The following is a 25,026-nucleotide window of genomic DNA, read 5'->3' as shown; positions in this document are numbered from 1 at the left end:
AATGAGTGTGCTATCCTCCTTAAATGGCAGCATGTACACTCGGCATGAGACCTGTACCGTACTCCATTTGGGAATGACAGCATGCCCTTTCATGGTCTTTACTGTGTATTCACATGAGCTCTCTGCACTCACAAGTTTGATTAATGTCTGGACTTTGCTCCTCTTTAGGCTGGGGAATGCTCAAGCATGTTGTTGCTCCGAGTACTTGGCTAGACTTGTTCAATGGAGCTCACAATTTGATCTATCACATTGAAACCTATGATAGGGTGTGAGAGGTTCTGACCCCTCGCTACGAGTATGGGAATGACAAGCTCGGTATGATGAGATGTCTGTGATGCTAGTTTGAAAGTCACTTCAACATATCCAATGTAGGGGATATCAATTCCGTTGGCAGCCATAAGGTTCAACATATTTGGAGACTCGAGAATATCTGAAACATCTCTCAGTGGGACTTCCGGTAAGTATTCCTGTTTCCACAATTCATCAATAACACACACCTGAGAGCCTGTGTCCCACAGTGCTTGAATTTGATGGCCATGCAGGTAACATTCAACAAGACATTGCCTTCCAACTAGTGGTGTCACAGAGGAATACTGGTTAACTCGAGTACTACAGGAGGCATGGACACTCATTGTCAGGTCGGAATTTGAAACTGGTCTTGGTGGGTTGATACAAGTTCGCTTATGTTCAGTCCAATGGTAAGTTTGACAGATCTTAGAACAATACAGTATCTTTTTACATCGTGAACACTGCTTCATTTGCTTCTCTGTTGTTCCACAGGCTGCACATCTTTGGGACTGGTTAGTGGGTCTGGTTACTCCCTGTCCCGCGGAAGTAACCGCTCTCCATTTAAAGGACTCTCTCTTGAAGACTTAATGCCACGGATTCAGCATCCTGCTTGGAAGTGCTCGCCACTGCCACATCTAAAACAATGCATACAATGGTCCTCTGTTCTTTGTTGTTGACAATTAAAGCACTTTCTTGCTTGGGAACGAGTAGGGGGTGCATAATATTGTCGGGGTATATACTGGGGTGGAAACTGAGTATTCACTCTCATTTGGTTGGTGCCCGGTGATGCCCAATATGGCTGCAATTGACACTGAATGACTCCTCTTTCAGGAACTCCCTTTGCAGGAACAAGACACTGTCGTGAGGCAAAAGCTGGTTGCTGCAATGTTTCTCTGATTTGAGATATTTCAGCACTGAGTGATTTGAGTGAAGCTACATCAGTTCTCAGTTCTTTCAGTTCTGACAGCACATGGGAAGATGAATTTGGTGCACTTTGAGTTGCACTGGATTTCTTATCAATGGTTACATCACTAGACTGAACTGCATGGACAACAGTCGTTGAGTGCTGCACATTGGTTTTCTTTTTCTTTTGTCTTTCCGTCTCATTAGCACAAGCAATGTTAAATTTCTCCAACAGAGCCTCATCTGTGGTTTTTGTGTCAAGAAGGAGGGGTTGCATATCTACTTTAACACTGTCATTTTGGAGACCGGCGAGTACTGTATGCAAAAACATGCTTTGAACTAATGCTGGGTCATACTTGAGGCGTGATTCTGCTTCTTGAGACGCAAGCAAGATTTTCTGGCACAGGTCAAGAACACGCATAAGGAAATTCTGTGGTGTCTCTTTGTTACCTTGGCATTCAGAGGTAAGTTGCTTATACAGTTCAGTTGCACTCTTTTCTTGGAAATGAGAGCGCAGAATTCGTCTGAGTGTAGGAAGAGTCAGATTTGGCTTTCCTTCTAAGTAGCTTCGTAACTGTAAGCCTGGAGAGATGGCATGAATAACTGCATCCACAATCTCACACTCTGGGTAGCCTCTGCTCAGACCGTTCTCAATTTCATGTGCCAAACTTGAAAAACTTAATTTCTCTCTTTGGCCTGGGTCTCCGAATTGTCCAGAAATTTTAAAATCTTTGCACCAAGGTGGGCTTGAGTGTTGGGCATTGACTGACTGTTGGGGCTGGGCAGCAATTTGTAATTGAGGCTGAATGATGCTTTGTTTTGTGCTTACCTCTTCTAATTGTTGGATTAAACTTAGTTTTTGTTTCATTGCACTTTTTAGCTCATCTAACTCCTTTTGTAACTTATCTCTTTCAGTGATTTCACTCTGGCCTGCTGTCTCACTCTCAGTGACTGTATTCAATTCTATAATTTGATCTCTCATATTAAAAGTTCAGACATGCCACCATCTTCTAGCTCAGTGATGTCTTCGAGATGTTGGAGAATGTAGGAGGTCAGAGACATACGAGATTTAGATACAATCTCCTCTGGATCTGCCACATGAAGGAATTCACAAACACTTAGAAGCTTGTCTTTTGATAGGGAATTTAGCATGGTGATAACCTCATCTTGCATTTTCTCAAGCACTGTTGTCTCCATTGTGACACTAGAGTGGACTTTTTCGCTGAGTAGTGGGCTTATTTGAGACTAACGGAACTTGTCTGTTTCACCTGATGATCTCTGTGGCCTCAGGGCTACGGTTCTTTTGTCTCTTTCTTGCCTTTACTGCAGGAACTCTTTCCACCTCACTGTTGGCCTAGGTTGTTTTAGGGGGGGAGGATGTACTGCATCAGAAGCTGTACAACTCCGAAGAGTAGATCCCAGCGGTGCCTCCAAATGTTGTACCCCTGAAAAAGGGGAGAAGAATTAATCAGTCACACTCCACGATGCTTCTCCACTGATAACTTTATGTGTAATGGAGAAACACCGCGAGTTCTCCCCCTACTGGTTGACAAGGCAGCAGCAATCGATCGCAGAATTGTTGGACTAAACTAATTGATCATTGATTAACACAAAACTACTTAAATAACATATTTACACTCTATTAACCTTTTTAAATGGATTCAAATATAATTACACAGACATATATATATTTCACTCCGTCACATATGCGTGTTAACACAATTCAGCAGCAAATGAAGACTGACGCCAGGATGTGGTTTTCCAAAAAACCTTTGATTTCAGTTTAATCAGAAATAATTGAAGTCACATAAATCACTGTTTACACACAACTCACTTATATTACACTGCTCATTTATATCACATTCCTCACTTACATTACACTGCTTACTTAAATTACTCACTTATATTACACTGCTCCCCAGGGCCGTATTAAGACCGTGTGGTGCCTCTGGGCACTATACCTCAAAAGCCCAACCCAACCCCCCTCCCCAATCAGACATAATTAATAGGGGTGTCACGATTCTCCAAATCCTCGATTCGATTGCATTTTCGATTCTAAGGTCACGGTTCGATTCGATTCTCGATTTTTACATTTATTCATTTTAAAGCACAGATTGTCATTTTTCAAACTAGACTTTTATGCAATATAATATCTGACCTTTGTTTGCAATGAACCACACTACATTGTCAAATTTAAAACTTTTATTAACAACATAATGTAACAATAACTTATATATTTAGTCAATTGAAAACTTAAAATAAACTGCCATCCAGTTTCTCTTTTGTAAGTGCAGTCTTCTTCACAAAAGATGACATTCAAGTTCACAACAAAACAAACAAAAACAATAAAACAGACATGTCCATAGTCTCAGAACAATTAAGTGTCTTATTTCCGAACAGATGAACATATACCACACTGATAACTACTTTTTATCCCCTGAGAATGATGACTGTATTTTTTCATTCTTTCATGTCCTTCCTAAAGATGGATATGTTGTTTAGAGCTGCTCTTTGAGTTGTCAAAAACATTAACATTTTTTATAATAGAACAACACAAGACAACTGTAACAATTTTGCAGTTTTAAGTTCTTCTTAAAGAGGAATATGGAAAGAGAACTGCTAAAATATTACTAAAATATTGCTAAAATATTAACTATTTACATTTCTATGGGCAGACGACAACTGTGATTTTTTTTATATTTTCATGTTCTTCCTTAAGAAAATGAGAATGTCCACATTCTCTGGAGAGAGGGCTGCTCTTTGAGCTGTCACAATGTCCCCTGCTGTTGAGAACACTCTCTCACTTGCCACACTTGTTGCTTGTACAGCAAGATAACGTTTGGCAAGCTTGGACAAATGTGGGTACTGGTGCTCATTATCTTTCCACCATTTCAGTGGATTTGAATCCACAGAAATTACTTTAGCCATTTTGTATAGCTGAATCTCGTCTTTCACAACATCAGGCCATGGTTTGGTTGCTGATGATGATGCAGTGGAGGCTGTGCTGAAAAAATCACCAAACAGTTCACTGAGTGCTGTTCTCTTTGCTGGGGGGCTGCATCTGCTGGTTGCTACAGTTTCTTGATCCTCTGCAGGGTTTTGGCTGGACCCTTCTCCCGAGGCATGAGACTGAAATAGTCACAAAAAACACAGTTGTTTAAGGTAATGAACAGGCAGAAATTATATTTAAGTGTGACAACAAGAAACAGAAAGCATATTGTGATTAGTCCTATTCCTGAAATATTATGAATGTGAAGGGAAAAAAAAACTACTTTACAGAATAAGATGGTTATTTCATCACATTAGACTTAATGCATCACATACCTGTGTGGGGTGCTCTTGCAAAATTTTCTCCTCCAGACAATTAAAGATCTCATTCCGAGATTTGTCATCCAGGTGGGGTAAAGTCTTAAACCTAGGATCCAAGGCAGTGCTCTCATTCAGGAACTGTTGAAGTCTTGGGTCTGAATACCTCTCTTCAAAGTTTGCCTCTATAGCAGATTTAACATCCTTTACAATTGTTGAATCTGTGTCACTGTGTTTCATTGATGTCAGGATGGTGTGTTGTAGGGGCATGATCATAGACACAGTAGGCTGCTGTTCGGAACTCATTAAGGTTGTGACTGTTTTCAGGGGCTTCAGTACCTGACATACATCTTCCAGAACAGTCACATCTTGATCAGAGAGGGTGATAAGGTCTTTGGCATTTTTTTTAATGTCTTTTTCTGCAAGTGCAGAATAGACAGCAGCTTGTTGCTCTAAATAGCGTCTGATCATGTCATAGCTGGAGTTCCACCTTGTGATGACATCTTGAACCAGCTTGTGACCACCCTCCTGACTCTGCCCAAAAGACGGGAAATCTGGTTTACTCCCAACCCCTTCTGGGAGGCCAGATTCACAGTGTGGGCTAAACATCCAATGTGTGGTGACAATCCTGCTGCATTTGAGGCATTGACAATGTTCTTAGCATTATCAGTTGTCACAGGGATGGTTGAATTTTGTCTGTCCAACTTCCATTCCACTACCACCTCCCTCAGCACTTCTGCTAAATGTTCACTTGTGTGTGCTTCATATATGGGGCGAGTTTGAAGGACTGGATTTTGAATTTCCCAGTCATCATTAATGTAATGTGCTGTGACAGTCATGAAGCTCTGTGTTGCTCTGGATGTCCAGCAATCTGTAGTCAAGGCAACTAAATGTGCGCTGCTCAGACCTTCAATAACTTTCTCTTTTACATTATTGTACATGGAGGGAATCACCGTAGCTGTGAGATGCGTTCTACTTGGGATTTCGTAGCGTGGCTCTAGCACGCTAATTAAATGCCTAAAACCGGAGTTTTCCACCACCGAATAAGGTCGCATGTCCGCGGCTATGAATACTCCTACCGCACGCGTAATTGCATTTGCACGAGTTGAGTTGCTTGGAAGTTTAATTCCAAATGAAGACGGAAGAGTAGTTTGTGTAGTTGTTGGTTTAACAGATAAATCTATGTTTTTGTGGTGCCTGCGGAGATGCCCTGCCATGTTAGTCGTGCTGCCAGTGAGAGAATATGGTACACGCACATAGCACAGCTTGCAAACTGTTGTTTTTTTGTTGACAACGCGAACGTTGTCAACATAACTCACTGGAAATCCAAAATACTTCCACACCAGCGACTTCAGTGAAAGAGGAGGGGATTCGAGTTCTGTCGATGGTTCTCCTGCATCTGCAGTTGCCATGCTATCTTTTTGAGTGGCTGTTAGGAGGTTGACTCGCAGCACTTCAACACATGTGTTTTTTTCCGCTTGGCAAGTAACCAGACGCAACATGGGGGCGTGGCAGCATCGACGATTCCATTTTTTAATTCGAAGTTTGAGATTGTGACTTAATTTCGATCGATTTTGATTTAAAATCGAAATCGTGACACCCCTAATAATTAAGGTGATTTCTCAAATGAAATTTATTAACTTGTCCAACTACCATATTTTTCAGACTATAAGTCGCACTTTAGTATAAGTCGCATCAGTCCAAAAATGCGTCATGACAAGGAAAAAAACATAAGTCGCACTGGACTTAAAGTCGCATTTATTTAGAACCAAGAACCAAGAGAAAACACCGTCTACAGCCACGAGAGGCTTTTCAGCCACTCTGTTTTCAGTGGTAGACTATAGGAGCACTGAGAAGTATAGAGCACCCACTCGCGGCTGTAGACGGTAATGTTTTAACTTTAACTTCAATGATAAAGAGGGAGAGTACAGTCAATCGCTTCTGTGTCATTGTCGTCCTGAGCTCATTCTTAACTCGTTTTAAAAAACTATCGATCCCTGGAACATTTTGAATTGTAGCTAAATGCCTAGCGTCCTTGTCTTTCTTTAACTTTCGTTTTGCAAAACCCCTCAACTGATGTCTGTCCATTTTGATTCATTTTCTGTAGCTGTAAAAAAAAATGACACATTTGCGCGTACTTGTTGTGGACCAACTCAACTCTTGACAGATTGGGGATGGAAGGGGGGGGTCTGACAGTGGTCATGTAATCTTTATTTATTTATAATTTATTAATATTATTATTGTTGTTGTTGTTAAGTTGGTGTTCATAAACGAGTTATGTATGGTCTTTCAAGAATTTTAAGTTAATAAAATAATTTACGAAAAATATTTTTAAAGCTTGTCATGTGGTGCTACAACTAGGGGGAGTTGTTGTGAATGGTTGGTGCCCCTGGGCACTGGCCCAAGTGCCCTTATGGATAATCCGGCTCTGCTGCTCCCTACTATCCATATGCACTTTGACTCTCTCATGTTTTTTCACCATCTCTGAGAGATGATGCATGTCAGTGACACCTGTAGTTGTCCATGCAATGTCCGTCACGCTCTCGCGATGGAACAGTGTGGCCTCGAGTTTTGCACTATGTGGGTGGAGTGAGTGTGTGTCTTGCGTCAGCACTGATTGTTTCATGTGGGCGTCTCCATTAATTGTTCATTATCACCAGCTGCTACTCATTAACCATTCCCTACTTATTGCCTAGTGATGGGAAGTTCGATTCTTTTTCGCAAACCGGTTCTTTCGGATGGTTCGATTCAATGAACCGGTTTGCGGTTCTTTTACGCTCGACGTAATGACGTCATTGGCGATGACGTAATGGCGTCACGTCTATCAAATATATATATATATATATATATATATATTAGTGCTGTCAACGTTAACGCGTTAACACATGCGATTAATTTTTGTCTGGTTTAACATGTCAAAATATTTAACGCAATTAACGCAGCATCCGTATTTTCTGCCATCCGTTGGCTAGCTCTACATTATATGATCACGCTCTTATTCATTTAAATGCTTTTAAACATTTCAAGCGCGGCAAGGCAAAAGAGAATGCGCTGTCTGTGAATGCCCTTATGTGACACATACACACGTACACACACACACACACACACACACACACACACACAATGCATAGACAGGGCGCCAGAATCCAGTTCTCTTAAGCGCTTGAACTAACAATAAACATCCCAAAGTGCCAGTTTTGTCGATTATCCTCATAAGAGCAATCTTAAATGATTTATATAAAGTCTAAAATGAACAAAAAGAGTTGTGAGATTACTTTTCTTCTCTTTTAGAAGAAAACAAACATAACCCCAGGTATTTATTCAATAAAGTGGCTAAATTAACGAAAAATAAAGCCTCAACAAGTGTTGACATTTCCCAACATCACAGCAGTAATGACTTTATGAACTACTTTACTTCTAAAATCGATACTATTAGAGATAAAATTGCAACCATTCAGCCGTCAGCTACAGTATCACATCAGACAGTGCACTATAGACCCCCTGAGGAACAGTTCCACTCATTCTCTACTATAGGCGAGGAAGAATTGTATAAACTTGTTAAATCATCTAAACCAACAACATGTATGTTAGACCCTATACCATCTAAGCTCCTAAAAGAGGTGCTTCCAGAAGTCATAGATCCTCTTCTGACTATTATTAATTCCTCATTGTCATTAGGATATGTCCCCAAAACCTTCAAACTGGCTGTTATTAAGCCTCTCATCAAAAAACCACAGCTTGACCCCAAAGAACTAGTTAATTATAGACCAATCTCGAATCTCCCTTTTCTGTCCAAGATACTAGAAAAGGTGGTATCCTCACAATTATATTCCTTCTTAGATAAAAATGGTATATGTGAGGATTTCCAGTCAGGATTTAGACCGTATCATAGTACTGAGACTGCTCTCCTTAGAGTTACAAATGATCTGCTCTTATCATCTGATCGTGGGTGTATTTCTCTATTAGTTTTATTGGATCTTAGTGCGGCGTTTGACATAATTGACCACAACATTCTTTTGCATAGACTTGAACACTTTGTTGGCATTAATGGAAGTGCATTAGCATGGTTTAAATCGTACTTATATGACCGCCATCAGTTCGTAGCAGTGAATGAAGATGTATCCTATCGATCACAAGTGCAGTATGGAGTACCTCAAGGCTCAGTACTAGGGCCGCTACTCTTCACGCTTTATATGTTACCCTTGGGAGATATCATCGGGAAACATGGTGTTAGCTTTCACTGTTATGCTGATGATACTCAACTCTATATTTCTTTGCAGCCCGGTGAAACACACCAATTTGAAAAACTAATGGATTGCATAGTCGATATAAAAAACTGGATGACGAGTAATTTCTTACTGCTAAATTCTGAAAAAAGAGAGGTGTTAATTATAGGACCTAAAAACTCCGCTTGTAATAACCTAGAACACTGTCTAAGACTTGATGGTTGCTCTGTCAATTCTTCATCATCAGTTAGGAACCTAGGTGTGCTTTTTGATTGCAATCTTTCCTTAGAAAGCCACGTTTCTAGCATTTGTAAAACTGCATTTTTCCATCTCAAAAATATATCTAAATTAAGGCCTATGCTCTCAATGTCAAATGCAGAAATGTTAATCCATGCTTTTATGACCTCAAGGTTAGATTATTGTAATGCTTTATTGGGTGGTTGTTCTGCACGCTTAGTAAACAAATTACAGCTAGTCCAAAATGCAGCAGCAAGAGTTCTTACTAGAACCAGGAAGTATGACCATATTAGCCCGGTCCTGGCTCCCTATCAAGCATCGTATAGATTTTAAAATATTGCTTATTACCTATAAAGCCCTGAATGGTTTAGCACCTCAGTATTTGAATGAGCTCCTTTGACATTATAATCCTCTACGTCCGCTACGTTCTCAAAACTCAGGCAATTTGATAATACCTAGAATATCAAAATCAACTGCGGGTGGCAGATCCTTTTTCTATTTGGCGCCTAAACTCTGGAATAACCTACCTAACATTGTTCGGGAGGCAGACACACTCTTGCAGTTTAAATCTAGATTAAAGACCCATCTCTTTAACCTGGCATACACATAACATACTAATATGCTTTTATTATCCAAATCCGTTAAAGGATTTTTAGGCTGCATTAATTAGGTAAACCGGAACCGGAAATACTTCCCATAACACCCTATGTACTTGCTACATCATTAGAAGAATGGCATCTACGCTAATATTTGTCTGTTTCTCTCTTGTTCCGAGGTCAACGTGGCCACCAGATCCAGTCTGTGTCCAGATCAGAGGGTCACTGCAGTCACCCGGATCCAGTACGTATCCAGACCAGATGCTGGATCAGCACCTAGAAAGGACCTCTACATCCCTGAAAGACAATGGAGACCAGGACAACTAGAGCCCCAGATACAGATCCCCTGTAAAGACCTTGTCTCAGAGGAGCACCAGGACAAGACCACAGGAAACAGATGATTCTTCTGCACAATCTGACTTTGCTGCAGCCTGGAATTGAACTACTGGTTTCGTCTGGTCAGAGGAGAACTGGCCCCCCAACTGAGCCTGGTTTCTCCCAAGGTTTTTTTCTCCATTCTGTCACCGATGGAGTTTCGGTTCCTTGCCGCTGTCGCCTCTGGCTTGCTTAGTTGGGGACACTTCATCTACAGCGATATCGTTGACTTGATTGCAAATAAATGCACAGACACTATTTAATTGAACAGAGATGACATAACTGAATTCAATGATGAACTGCCTTTAACTATCATTTTTTTCATTATTGACACTGTTTTCCTAATGAATGTTGTTCAGTTGCTTTGACGCAATGTATTTTGTTTAAAGCGCTATATAAATAAAGGTGACTTTGACTTTGACTTTGAGAGAATGAGGCGAGATCCATAGACAGTATATAAACGGTAAGATCCGCGTGTCTGTCTGCTCTTAAAGGGACAGCAGCCAATAAAGCTTCCTGTCAGTAAAGTTAAAGAACAAAGGGAACAGAGAAAATGACTCACTGCTCTTGACTAAATAACTTTTGTAGCTTTAATAAGGATTAACTATTTAATTTATAGTTTATGCAGTGCAGACTGCATATAACTTTGATAACTTTATTAAATTTCTGTATTTTTCCTAACTGTTAAGACAGGAAGGGCAGGAGTAAACATGACATTTATTATGGGTTTATGTTAGCATTGTTTTAAGTTTACTTAAATTAAAAACTGTTATATTTTTGAAGCCTAATAATAAATATATATATAAAAAAAAAATCAGTAGCTGTATTAATATCAGTAATACTGGCCTTCATTCATAAAAAGATGCCATTTAAACAAGTATTTAAATTTAACTGTGAAATTATTACATTAAAAAATATATTAAAAACGTACAAAAACATTTCTTTTTTATTGCGATTTAATTGCGATTAATCACAGAAAAAAATGTGTGATTAATCTAGTTAAAGTTTTTAATCGATTGACAGCACTAATATATATATATATATATATATATATATATATATATATATATATATGTGTCATTAATCATAACTTTAGTCAGTTAAAAACCTCAGAATCATGAAAAGTTTACATTTGAGTTCTGCAACAACGCACCCAAATACAGTAACAGCAATACTGTGCATACGAGGATTTAAGTCTTGAAGATATAAAGTAAATAAATTAGGTGTCATCAGCGCAGAAACCATGATCCACTTACTATACATAATCCATTGCGATGTATTTTTTATTAAATGAACTTACGTTTCGCCAGATTGCCCCTTCATCCAAGCCCTCGGTTTACCCTCGCTCATAATATTAGCACAGAATCAGTTCAGAATCAAGCACCAAAAGAATCAGTTCGGTTCAGACGCTCTGTGTGTCAGTCTGCTTCACGCTGAATCACTCATGCGCAGTATCATCAGCTCCTCGGTTCTCGAATTGGACGTGTCCGAAAGAAACAGTTTTCGGTTCAAGTGTACTGATGATCCGAAAACCGATGCAACCAGTTCTTGACTCGAGAACGAGAATCGCTCTAACCGGCACGTGCTGCAGTTCAGTTTCATCAGCTGCTCTACTCGTGTTCATGTTCTGTTTACTACAAACTCAATTTGTGAATGTGTCATCATTAACTATATACAGTACAGATATTTCATAAATCATCCCTTATTCCTATTAAACATAGAGTCTTAATTATTGTCCAACTTCCCTGAAAACCCCTTTGGCCTATACATTATCTACAATATACAGATTAGAAACATTCATCTAAAAAAAAAAAAAAAAAAAAAAAAAAAAAAAGCAAAATAAAATATAGTTATTTATCACAGTTTCCGATGTTTAACAAAATACTTAAAAAATTACACGCATGCGCAGTATCATCAGTTCATTGGTTCTCAAATCGGACGCGTCCGAAAGAAACGTTTTTCGGTTCAGTGTACTGGTGATCCGAAAACCGATGCAACCGGTTCTTGACTCGAGAACGAGAATCAGCTCATCGGGTCTCAAATCGGACGCGTCCGACAGAAACGATTCTCGGTTCAGTGTACTGGTGATCCAAAAACCGATGCAACTGATTCTTGACTCGAGAACGAGAACTGCTCCAGCAGTGGGCGTGCTCATTCGTCAACTTGCTCTGCTCAGTGTTCATCTTCAGTTCGGTCTTCACAGCAGTTCAGTCAGTGTACTGTTTGAATACATGAATTACTCCGGGATATTGGTTTATTCTGACTCAGAGGGAGTGTCAGTCACGTTAAAAAAGTTAACAGTTTAAGTAATTTGTGGATTAATGCTTATTGGAGACGTTAACCGTTTCAAACGATTCAGTTCGATTTGGTGAACTGGTTCAACCGGTTTACTAAGAAGAACAGGTTAAATTGAACAATTCGTTCATGAATCGGACATCACTAGTATTGCCCTGTCTTTCATCTTGTGTTTGTCAGATAGTGGTGGAAATTATGATTCTTTCAAGAGCTTCGTTCATTTTCAGTTCGTTCACCAAAATGATTCGTTCAGATTCGTTCACTGAATCGTTCAGTGACCATTTCATCGTAATACACAAAATATGCCAGCAGGTGGTGGAAAAAAAAGAGTGTCTGATGTGTTATGTCTTAAGTCAACGAACGTATTCACTTGTTACAAAAACTGATCTGGCTGTATTAAAATGTTTGCATAATCGCATTCAATATATAAAGTCTAAGTTGTTCAGATGAACAAAGCACAAGGTTTTCTTGCATAATTAGCATTTTAATTGTTTGGTCAGACAGTTCGTACTATATTATATATTCACATTCATAAATCGGGGATTAAATGTCTAGTTATGTTCTGTATGCTAAATATGAAAACAAGCGTATGTGCACAGTACCTATAACTGCGCTTTGCATTTTGAGAGATTGACATGCTAAAATGCCAACTGACCCGGTTTACTCTCATTAATTTCCCTCTCAGAGCATTGTCAGAGCATTGTATGCAGTCCCAAGTGTTACTTCCTGATCCTCTCGTTCCTGTTTCATGTTTATTCTCATCGCTGGATTGTCTTGTCTCGGAACCCCATCCACTCCTCTACTTCTATGGACTTCACCACTCACCTTCACTGCTCTCCCACCGCAGTTCCTGTGTCACGCTCTCCTGCTGCCTACTCACCACCCTGCCCTGGATCACCCATGAACACTGTCACTTCCCGGATCGCTACCAGACTTGCAAAATTCACCCAGCCTCCTGTCTTCATGTTATTTTTTTGTCTGACTGTTTAATAAATTCTTCTTACTTGCACTTGCTTCCTCACCTCCTTCCATACGTTACAAACAGCTACTTCGCAGCCTTTTTTCTCTGCTCATACCAGGTCCTCGAAAATCCTCGTTTATATGTGTGACGCTAACAATGGAGGACAGGAGGCAGATGCAAGTAAAGGTAGTTTATTGACAGGAGTTGTGATGGATGAATGCTGGTGAGTGACGCAGGAACCACGATGGCAGCACAGACAGGTGGGTAGGTGAGTTGAGTGCGTTGGTAGAGATGACGGTGGTGGTAGATCGGTGATCCGTGGTGATAATCCGTGAGTGACTGTGATAATCCAAAGTAGACCGAACAGGAAACAGGGCAAGGACAGGAACACAGGAGCACGAACAGACATCAACACATGGACCTCAAACAACGATCTGACAAACAGCAGACGAAATACAGGGCGTTATATAGGCGGTTGGAATGAGATGCACCTGCCGCTGATCAGGCGATCAGTGGCCACACCCACATGAACCAATCAACATGACATAACATGACTACAGCTGGAGACGGTGCGTTCACGAACCGTGACAGTACCCCTCCTCCTAAGGACGCCTCCTGGCGTCCCCAGAATCTCTTACCTGTCGATTGTAATCATCGATAAGGGAGTGATCCAGGATGTCCCTGGCAGGTACCCAACTTCTCTCCTCCGGACCGTAACCCTCCCAGTCCACCAAGTACTGAAATCCGCGTCCCCTCCTTCTAGAGTCCAGAATACGATTTACCAAATAGGTGGTCTCCCCATCTACGAGACGCGGCGGGGGAGGGACCGGGGTAGGCGGATTAATGGGAGAATGAAATACGGGCTTAATTTTGGACACATGAAAGGCGGGATGAATTCTCCTGTACGTAGGAGGGAGTTTAAGGCGGACTGCCACCGGACTAATGATTTTGGTGACAGTAAACGGGCCAATAAATTTGGGAGCCAATTTATTAGATACGGACCGGAGAGGAATATTCTTGGTTGAAAGCCACACCTTTTGACCCACGACGTATACGGGAGGCCTAGACCGGTGGCGATCGGCCTTGGCCTTGGTGCGCGCCCCTGCTTGGAGTAGAGTCTCACGGGCTCTGGTCCAAGTGCGGTGGCACCTCTGGACGAAGGCGTGAGCGGAGGGGACCGCAACTTCGGATTCCATACTGGGAAAAATAGGTGGCTGGTAACCTACACTACACTCAAAAGGAGATAGGCCCGTAGCTGATACTGGTAAGGTATTGTGGGCGTACTCCACCATAGACAATTGTTGGCTCCAGGAGGAAGGATTCTTGGAGACCAAACATCGCAACACCCTTTCCAAATCTTGGTTGGCTCTCTCGGTTTGACCATTGCTCTGGGGGTGAAACCCTGAGGACAGACTTACAGTCGCTCCCAGTAGTCTACAGAATTCTTGCCAAAATTTAGCCACAAATTGGGGTCCCCTGTCGGAAACCACGTCTATCGGGAGGCCATGTAAACGAAAGACGTGGTTTACGACGGTCAACGCTGTCTCCTTGGCTGAGGGTAATTTGGGCAAGGGAATAAAGTGGGCCGCCTTCGAGAACCGGTCCACCACGGTTAAAACTACCGTGTTTCCCTGGGACGGTGGGAGGGCGGTAATAAAATCTAGAGCGATGTGGGACCAGGGTCTCGAAGGAACCGGCAGCGGTTGGAGTAACCCATCAGGGGGCCGATTGGAAGTCTTACCAGTGGCACAAACCGAGCAAGCCAAAACAAAACTGTGAATGTCGCGAGCCATAAGTGGCCACCAGAATCGTTGCTTGACTAAAAATCTAGTACGGTTAACCCCTGGATGGCAAGCTACATTCGAGCAATGTCCCCACTGGATAACGTTGGACCTTAATCCCTCCGGCACAAATAAACGGTTCGGTGGGCACCCGGGCGGAGGCGTTACCCCTTCTAAGGCCGTTCTGACCTTCGATTCGATCTCCCATGTGAGAGTGGAGACCACTAATGTCTCAGGAAAAATACACTCGGGAGTGGACGGGCGTTCGGAATGGTCAAAAATACGCGACAAAGAATCGGGTTTGATATTTTTGGAACCCGGGCGGTACGAGATAGTAAAGTCAAAACGTCCGAAAAAAAGTGCCCACCGAGCCTGCCTGGAGTTCAACCTCTTGGCGGTGCTAATGTACTCTAAATTCTTGTGGTCAGTCCATACTATAAAAGGAACCCCCGATCCCTCTAACCAGTGTCGCCATTCCTCTAATGCCATCTTAACTGCCAACAATTCTCGGTTACCAATATCATAATTTCGTTCTGCCGGAGATAAACGATATGAAAAATACGCGCAAGGGTGGACCTTGTCGTCTAAGGGAGAACGTTGAGATAACACCGCTCCTACCCCCACCTCTGATGCGTCGACCTCCACCACGAACTGACGTGTAGGGTCAGGGGTAATCAGAATAGGGGCTGAAATGAAACGGCTCTTCAGTTTGGCAAACACAGCCTCAGCTGTGTCCGACCACCTGAACGCAGTCTTGGCGGAGGTCAAGGCGGTCAGAGGTGTGGCTAGTTGGCTGAAGTTGCGAATAAAACGCCGGTAGAAGTTAGCGAACCACAGAAACCTCTGTAGGGCCTTACGGGAATCTGGGCTTGGCCATTCTACCACAGCCTTAACCTTCTCGGGATCCATGCGTATTCCCTCAGTCGACACGATATACCCCAAAAATGGAATTGACTGTGCATTAAATTCGCATTTCTCCGCCTTGACAAAAAGCCCATTCTCTAGCAACCTCTGAAGCACTCGTTGGACGTGCTGCACATGTTCCTGGAGAGAAGAAGAAAAAATCAATATGTCGTCCAGGTAGACATAAATGAACTGATCGATCATATCTCGCAGCACGTCGTTGACAAGTGCCTGGAAGACCGCTGGGGAGTTGGAGAGCCCAAAGGGCATAACCAAGTATTCAAAGTGCCCTCTGGGGGTGTTAAAAGCGGTCTTCCATTCATCCCCCTCCCTGATCCGAACCAAATGATACGCATTGCGTAAGTCCAGTTTTGTGAAAATTGACGCTCCCTGCAACCTCTCGAAGGCCGAAGACATCAACGGCAAAGGATAAGTATTCTTTACCGTGATGTTGTTCAGTCCCCGGTAATCAATACAAGGTCGCAGAGATCCGTCCTTCTTTCCCACAAAAAAGAACCCCGCCCCCGCAGGAGAAGAGGAAGGGCGGATGAATTTAGAAGCTAGAGAATCAGAAATATATTTCTCCATAGCCTCCCTCTCTGGAACAGAAAGTGAATAGAGTTTGCCCTTAGGCGGAGACTTACCTGATAGTAAATCTATGGCACAGTCGTAAGGACGATGCGGAGGAAGAGAAGCAGCCCGAGACTTACTGAACACTTCCTTCAGATGGAGGTACTCAGCGGGCACGTTAGACAAATCCACCGCCTCCTCCTGCAACACAGACACAGACGGACAGGCAGACACTAGACAAGACTCATGACATCTTTTACACCAAGACAAAACGGAGTTAGAGAGCCAGTCAATGCTAGGGTTGTGGAGGAGGAGCCAAGGGTGTCCGAGGACAATGGGTGCCAGGGGAGAGTCAAGGATGTGAAAAGAGATGGTTTCGGAGTGATTGCCAGAGGTGATGAGTGTAATGTCTTCAGTGATGTATGATATGGTGGGAAGTTGCTGACCCGTGAGGGCGTGAACCGTGATGTGGTGCGGAAGAGGTCTGAGGGGGATGTGGAGCTTGTGGGCTAATGTGCTGTCCATGAAGTTACCCTCTGCCCCGGAATCCAGTAGTGCCTGACAGTGATGTGTCTGTGCTGACCACCGCAGCCATACCGGGAGGAGCGTAGAAGATGATGGTGATGATGATGATGATGATGATGAGGTCTTCTCGGCGGAGATCCCACCCGATAGTAGCCTCATACGTACTACCGGGCCTGGCCTTTTACCGGACAGGCGTGGGCTTGATGTCCGGCTCCCCCGCAGTAAAGGCAAAGGCCCAGGGACCTCCGCCTCTCCTTCTCCTCCCGGGAAAGTCAAGCTCGCCCTACCTGCATGGGCTCGTGATCGTAGACGGGGCTGGCCACGTCCCCGCCGCTGAACCGCACGTCTGCCGGTCCCCTGGATGGGGTGTTGAGTAGCCCCCTCCTCTCCATCCGTGCCAGACGTGCGTCGACCCGAAGGGCCAGCTCAATGAGTCCATTGAACGACGGGGGAAGGTCCAGGGCGTAGATCTCCCTCTGGACGCGGTCAGCCAGCCCATGCAGGAACATGTCCCACTGCGCCTCCTCGTTCCAATGGCACTCCGCCGCCAGGGTCCGGAACTCGATGGAGTAGTCCGAGACGGATCTCTCGTGCTGGCGCAACTCCGCCAGCCTCCTGGCCGCCTCCCGTCCTGCGGCGGCCCGATCAAAGACCCGTCTCATCTCGGCGGAGAGGGCCTGGAACGAGGCGCAGCATGGGTCCTGGTTCTCCCACACCGCTGTTCCCCACAATGCCGCCCTCCCAGAGAGCAGGGTCAGGACGAACGCCACCTTGGCCCTCTCAGTGGCGAACGTTCTAGGCTGGATGCATATCACAACGGTTAAGGAAAGCTCTACAATAATCGGGTTCACCTGAGTAAGCCTCCGGAATCGGGAGGCGTGGTTCCGGCTGGGAGGGGGCCTCCGATGGTGCTGGTGGAACAGGCGGTGTGAGTGGCGCAGTGGGAGCTCGTAATAGCTGGAACTGTTGGGTGAGCTCGGACACCTGCGTCACTAAAGCCTGAACCGCGCGACCAGTGTCGTTAAGAGTCCGCTCCTGGGAGTCCATCCTCCGAACACTGGCGCTGAGGAAAGCTTCGAGAGAGGAGGGTTGATTACTCGCTGCCTCCATGTTGGTCAGATCGTTCTGTGACGCTAACAATGGAGGACGGGAGGCAGATGCAAGTAAAGGTAGTTTATTGACAGGAGTTGTGATGGATGAATGCTGGTGAGTGACGCAGGAACCACGATGGCAGCACAGACAGGTGGGTAGGTGAGTTGAGTGCGTTGGTAGAGATGACGGTGGTGGTAGATCGGTGATCCGTGGTGATAATCCGTGAGTGACTGTGATAATCCAAAGTAGACCGAACAGGAAACAGGGCAAGGACAGGAACACAGGAGCACGAACAGACATCAACACATGGACCTCAAACAACGATCTGACAAACAGGAGACGAAAGACAGGGCGTTATATAGGCGGTTGGAATGAGATGCACCTGCCGCTGATCAGGCGATCAGTGGCCACACCCACATGAACCAATCAACATGACATAACATGACTACAGCTTGAGACGGTGCGTTCACGAACCGTGACAATATGACTTCCCGCCCTTTGTAGATATTTGTTTGTTTAAATTTGGCCTTGGTTGTCGTAATTCTTTGATTGCCAATTTATCCTTGCTGCGATGAATGAATGGTATTTATTTCAATGACCAGTGGGGGGAAGTAATGAATTGTAATATTAATTAATATTATTTGTTATTAATTGTAATATTATAGTTATTAATATTATAATACTACTCACGTTACTGTAAGTAGTTTTTTTTCGGGTACTTGTACTTTTTTGAGTATATTTTTAAAGCTGTACTTTTACTTGTACTTAAGTACAAATTAAGCAAGATAATCTACTTCATTACTTTTAAATCATAGTTCGTTACTGAGTAGGCTATGCACACAATTTGAATTGATATTAAAATTTTTGAAGGTACTTCAGCAGCCAATAAAGATATCAGATCGTAAACGGACCAATAAAAGCGCTGATCAGACGAGGAGCGTCTCGCTGCAGCCTGCGGTGGACATCCAACCCGGCCCACATCCAAGTGTGACGTCACAGACCATGTCAAAATATATCACATTCTCATTCATTTTGAAACAAGAAGAAGCTGTTTGCCGTGTCGGTAAGTACAAAAAACGATCTTTGGTCTTTAAGAATGTGTACGTCGTTTGTGTGCATGTGCATAAACAACTAAGTATTTTTTAATTTCAACTTCACACAGGCACGTCATTGCTTAGATAGCAACAAATATACTTTTGTTGTGGGGGGGTGAGATGAGTGCTTTTATGTTGGGGGGGGGGGTTCTATCTATCCACACATGTATGTATGTATGTATGTATGTATGTATTTGTGGCATGCATGCATGCATACATATGCGTACACACACACGCACACACACATGCACACACACACACACGCACACAAATTCATACATATATATATATACATACATACATGTGTAGACAGATAGATACATAGATGGCACAAGTCTTACAACATATAATCAATTATGAATCAATGTGCAATATTTTTTTATACCCTGCCCCCCACACATAACACTCATCTCACCCACTCAGACACACACACTTCATCCCTCTCACACATATGTACTTACCTGCCCCACCCACCACCACACACAACGCACACACACAAAACACTCACATACATATGACATCTTTAATGACATACCCTGATCACAGTACCCATGCATAGTAACTTGGTTGGGCAACCGCATCATTTCACTATGTCTTGCTGGATAACTCTGTGTATGTCACAAATGATCTTTGTATTCTTCTATATTAACGGAAAGATTACATAATGTTTGTTTGTCATGTTTTACAGCATTTAACACATTTTCAGTCCAAGCCTGATGCAGGGCAGTTCTCCCATGTTAAGGGGTCCCTAATGCAGTTTCACCAGTAAAGAAAATTACTTGTTACAATTCACTTGAAGGACCACATAAGCCATGCAGTGGTGAGAGCATTTCTTTAGATATTGATTGATTTTTGTGGTTTCAAATCATAAATATGTTTATGTAGAATGATGAGGTAAATATTTTTTTTGTGGACACATAACCCCAACATGTATGTAGTCTCTATTTTTAACCAGGAGCACCAAGAGGACATAAAGTGGAAGTTTGTAAGGGACATTGGTCCAGCGTGGTACAGAGTCATCGTGGGTTATTCGGTGGGGAGGTGACAGGGCCTGCCTTTCTCCAGATGGACAGTAAAAATTAACAGAATGCCATCAAAAACTACCTCAAGGGAGGATATATTAAAGCGAGGAATCTCTCTGTGTAGTCTATCTATGTGTGTGTACTGCATGTCAAGAACTGTTTATCTGATCATTCAGCTGCTCAGACTTTATAATATTTGGAGCATACCTTTGGTTAAACACAACCAATCAAAAGTTTTTGAACATCAAGATTTTTTGTTTTTAAAGAAATCTCTTTTGCTCATCAAGCCTGCATTTATTTAATCCGAAGTACAGCAAAAACAGTCCAATTTAAAAATATTTGTATAATATTTTTGCTATTTAAAATAAAAATTTTCTATATTTCTATTCAAATTAAATTTACTCCTGTGATTTCAAAGGTGACTTACTCCAGTCACATGATCCTTCAGAAATCATTCTAATATGCTGATTTGATGCTCAAAAAACATTTTATTATTATTATGTTAATACACTGAAGACTGGAGTAATGATGCAGAATTGCAAATGCAAATTCAGCTTTGATCACTGAATATCATGGAATAAACTGCATTTTAAAATACATTCAAATAGAAAGCAGTTCTTTTAAGTTGTAAAATATTTCACATTACTGTTTTTGCTGTATTTTGGATCAAATAAATGCTAGCTTGGTGAGCAGAAGAGACTTAAAAAATAATAAAAATCTTACTGTTCAAAAACTTATGACTGGTGGTGTATATATATATATATATATATATATATTTATATATATATATATATATACATATATATATATATACTGTTTTTTTTTTTTTTTTGTAAAAGTGTACATGTAATTATTTTTGTTAAATAGTAAATATAAAAATACCCATTGAAACAATGGATGCCTTTTTCATTCATCTTGAAGTATGTGGAGCACCTGGACACGTTTCATATCAAGTTGTGATGAACAAGGCCTGAAGGTCAATGTCATGTTACTTATATAATCTATCAATGCAATCTTTATTCAGCATAAGTATTTGTAGCCTCCAGCATATGGGAACTGTTGATTCTGTCATTCAAATGTTAACACTTTATGATAAGTGGAATACATTTTTAGAAAATTAAATGACAGTTATACAATACCAAATTTTACAATACTTTACAATACCAAAATCTAATTGCCCCTTTTAAATTAGATGCATTTACATTTTTGGTAAGTCGAAATCGATCTTAATAAATGTGAATTTATCTCATTAAATTAACAAGGTAAGGTCTAAAAGTTTTAATTAACAATTAGCCTACTTTAATCAACACAAGCATTTGAGGGCTGTTATGATGACGAAATCGGCTCCGTATATTAGACATATTAAATATATATTAGAGTGCCATTTTAGCCTAGACATCTTTTACAAAAATAAGAAAACGTGTATTAGTAAAACGAAGAACAATATCATTTTATTTAGATCCCTTAAACTTCCATAAATTGCTTCAACATACTTCCGGGTTTCCCCGCTACGGGAATGGGGAAATCAAATGAGGTGACGTATTTGATATGGGCGTGGCTTTCGTTTACGTCACACTCGGACATGGGAGGGGTTGCGTCAGGGATGGGCATGACTTCTGACGTCACACTTGGATATGAGCGGGGTTGGATGTCCACCGCAGGCTGCAGTGAGCCCTACTTGGATCAGACAGAGATGGAGCTCAGCATCATTTATAGACTCAGAGCTTGGAGAAACAAACTACATGGTAGTGTTCATAAGTATCATAAATATCTATATTTTGATACCGATACTGAAATATCTGACACGGTTCCATTACTCATTTTCCACCGTATCTGAATATACACCGATACAATCTCCGTGTCTCCTTCCTCTCCGACAGTGTGTTTGACACGCATGCATCTCCAGTCAATTACAGTCCTAATGTCTGCACGGGATTGCAGGTATTCCGCATAATTTTAATAATTCCTGCACAAATGTGGTGAGCGCTTTATTGTAACATGAGAATACTATCAATTAATCGCAGAAAACTGGATGCGAGCTCTCAAATAGGCCTAACCTATACAAATGAACTGCTTGTGCGCAGACTGTGTGCAGTCGCGATCTCTCCGTGCTTTTAAAGTAGAAATTATTTCTCTTTGCTTCTGGATTCAATTTTGTCAAAAGTTATCAACCATTCAGAACAGATACACACCTGACTGATAAAAAATAATTCTAGAATTGGTTGTAAGTGAAATGCACCAGAAAGTTTTTAAACAAAGAGGTAGCTAAATTTTTTACCATGTAAATTTATGCTAGAAATGTTTTGGAATTGGATATTTGTCTGATTTGTACATGGAAATATCCTAGTCTGTCTACTGAATCACTACATTTTACAGTCATTACAGGTCAAAGACATCTGATGTTTCATTTATCTACATAAATAGGCCTAACATACTGTATATGGCTCTTAAATCTTTACTTGTAAAAATTCAGTGTGGTCATATTTCGAATACCTCAAACTGAATTGAGGTCATTTGTTTTATAATTTTATTACTGTGTCCTTTTCTTTTTTTCTTTTTGTAAATTCAGTTCAGTTTGAAATCAATCCTTGTGCTGTAAGTTACCCTATTTTAACAACACAAATACACAGAATGAACAAATGTTTAAGATTGAGATTTTTGTAATGGTAATTGGGGGCATAATATTTATGTGTGTAAATAAAAGCCTATGTAAAATATATTAATCATAAAAGGTGAATGTTTCTTTTTAGAAGACTTGGATTAAATCAATTTCAAAGCTTCAAATAATAAGTGCCTTGAAAAACTGGGTCTAAAGTGATCCAGCCATGGATGCCCAGATGGGCTTTAAAAGGGATCTATAAGGGTGTTATGTGGGATCTTAACCGGGATATTCATGACAGACCTATTTGGGCCCCACCTGCTTAAAGGGCGTTTAAAATGGGCTTGCACCCGGGGATGCCAAGATGGGTTTTAAGTGGGACCTGTAAGGGTCTTAACTGGGTAATTCATGTCAGACCCATTTGGGCCCCACCTGCCTAAAGAGGTTTACATTTACATTACATTTATTCATTTAGCTGAAGCCTTTATCTAAAGCGACTTACAATTGCTATTTATGTCAGAGGTCACACGCCTCTGGAGTGTCTTGCTCAGGGGCACATTGGTGTCTCACAGTGGATTCGAACCCGGGTCTCTCACACCAAAGGCATGTGTCTTATCCACTGCGCCTGCCCCTATGGGCTTAAAAGTGGCCTCTGTAAGGATCTTTAAACTGATACCAATATTTACCGATATTGAATTTTAAAGCCAATATTGGCCGATAATATGGAGCATCCCTAGTTGTCTAAATATGTGTTTCTGCCCCAAGGGACAGGCGTCTGGGACTGGACTATTATTTGAAGTGTTACGTTAGGCCTGCAACGTTTCTGAGAGTCCACTAATCAGCATAATTCAACACAGCGTAGTCTTTGACCTATTTTGATTTTTTTTTACATTTTTGGGAAGTTAAATTTTTCATTTTCTGCACGACTAACAAAAATGACTGATGGATTGTTTTGGCAAAAGATCTACATGCAATGTTTGTTCTTTGGTGACTAGCATGACATCTACATGCAATGTTTGTTCTTCAGTGACTAGCATGACTTGAAATCTATTGAATTACAATTACTCAATCTCAACATGCTTGATTAGCCTACATGTAGAGTTACTACAAGTTACTAAAAATTGTACAGTAAGTAATTACATAACTCTATAAGCCTACATAGTTACTTTGCGCCTCTGCCATGCAGGACCCATGTGTTCCCAGTTCAAACCCAACTTAGAACTTAAATATGCCGTGCAGGATCCATATATGTGTTCCCAGTTCAAACCCATGGCCACTTGGCCCATAAAAATTCTATGCAGGACCCATATTTGCATTCCCAGTTCAAACCCATGCCCACTTGGACCATAAATATGCCATTCAAGACCCATATATGTGTTCCCAGATCAAACTCATGCCCACTTGGCCCATAAATATGCTATGCAGGACCCATATATGTGTTCCCAGTTCAAACCCATGCCCAGTTGGCTCATGCCTGTCCCTTATGGGGCCCATGTAATCAGCTCATTAGGGCTTCCTATGTGGGACTCATACTACAAAACCTACATGGGACCTGCTGATTTCACCCAGCCAAAGCCCATGCCCACACAGTAACCATGGAACCCGTACTTAACCAATCTGGGCCCCACATGTCATTACTGGCTGGGTACTTTCGACCCCATCGGTCGGGACGAAAGTAACACAACAATATGAGCTAGATTGTTTCTTATTTTTCTTAAGTATACCGGATTGTGACCCTGTTAATATGTAACTGCAAACATATTTTGTCCTTTATCTTTGCAAAAAAAAAATTAAATTACATCTTCATATTTTCATTTTAAATTTAAGTTTCATCAGATGTTTCTTTATTGTCAATTTCATTTCAATGTATTTTTATATAAAATAAATTTCAACAGAATGTACAATATAAAAATGTAATTACATTAGCATAATAAAAAAAACTCTAAACCTAATGTAACAGTAGGCCTATTTATGTTTCCATGCCAGTTGTTTTTATGCATAAATTTAAAATGTGCATTAAAACATCTGGAAACACTGCAAATTCATAGGTGGAGGTGTAAAGGCTAAGATATGGCTAAAATCTAAATATAAATGCGATGTAGCAGCTGCCCAGAGAGTGATGTTCCTCTATGTCCAGAAACGCCCTCTCATAAACATCTGGATGAAACCAGACCGTTGTCTGTATTTCTGACCCTTACTCAGACATATTCTTTTGGTATAATATGACATAAACATTTGTAAGTAATGATGCAA

General features: G+C 41.5%; 1 protein-coding gene across 1 annotated transcript in view; it reads right to left on the bottom strand.

Annotated features, from left to right (window-relative positions):
* Nucleotides 1-25,026, bottom strand: part of LOC132104467 (perforin-1-like) — a 103,617-nt gene that overhangs the window by 75,803 nt on the left and 2,788 nt on the right. The gene's annotated exons all lie outside the window — the stretch shown is intronic.

Source organism: Carassius carassius, chromosome 25 (assembly GCF_963082965.1).
Source record: "Carassius carassius chromosome 25, fCarCar2.1, whole genome shotgun sequence".
Lineage (NCBI taxonomy): Eukaryota > Metazoa > Chordata > Actinopteri > Cypriniformes > Cyprinidae > Carassius > Carassius carassius.
This window is presented reverse-complemented; position numbering and strand designations above follow the sequence as displayed.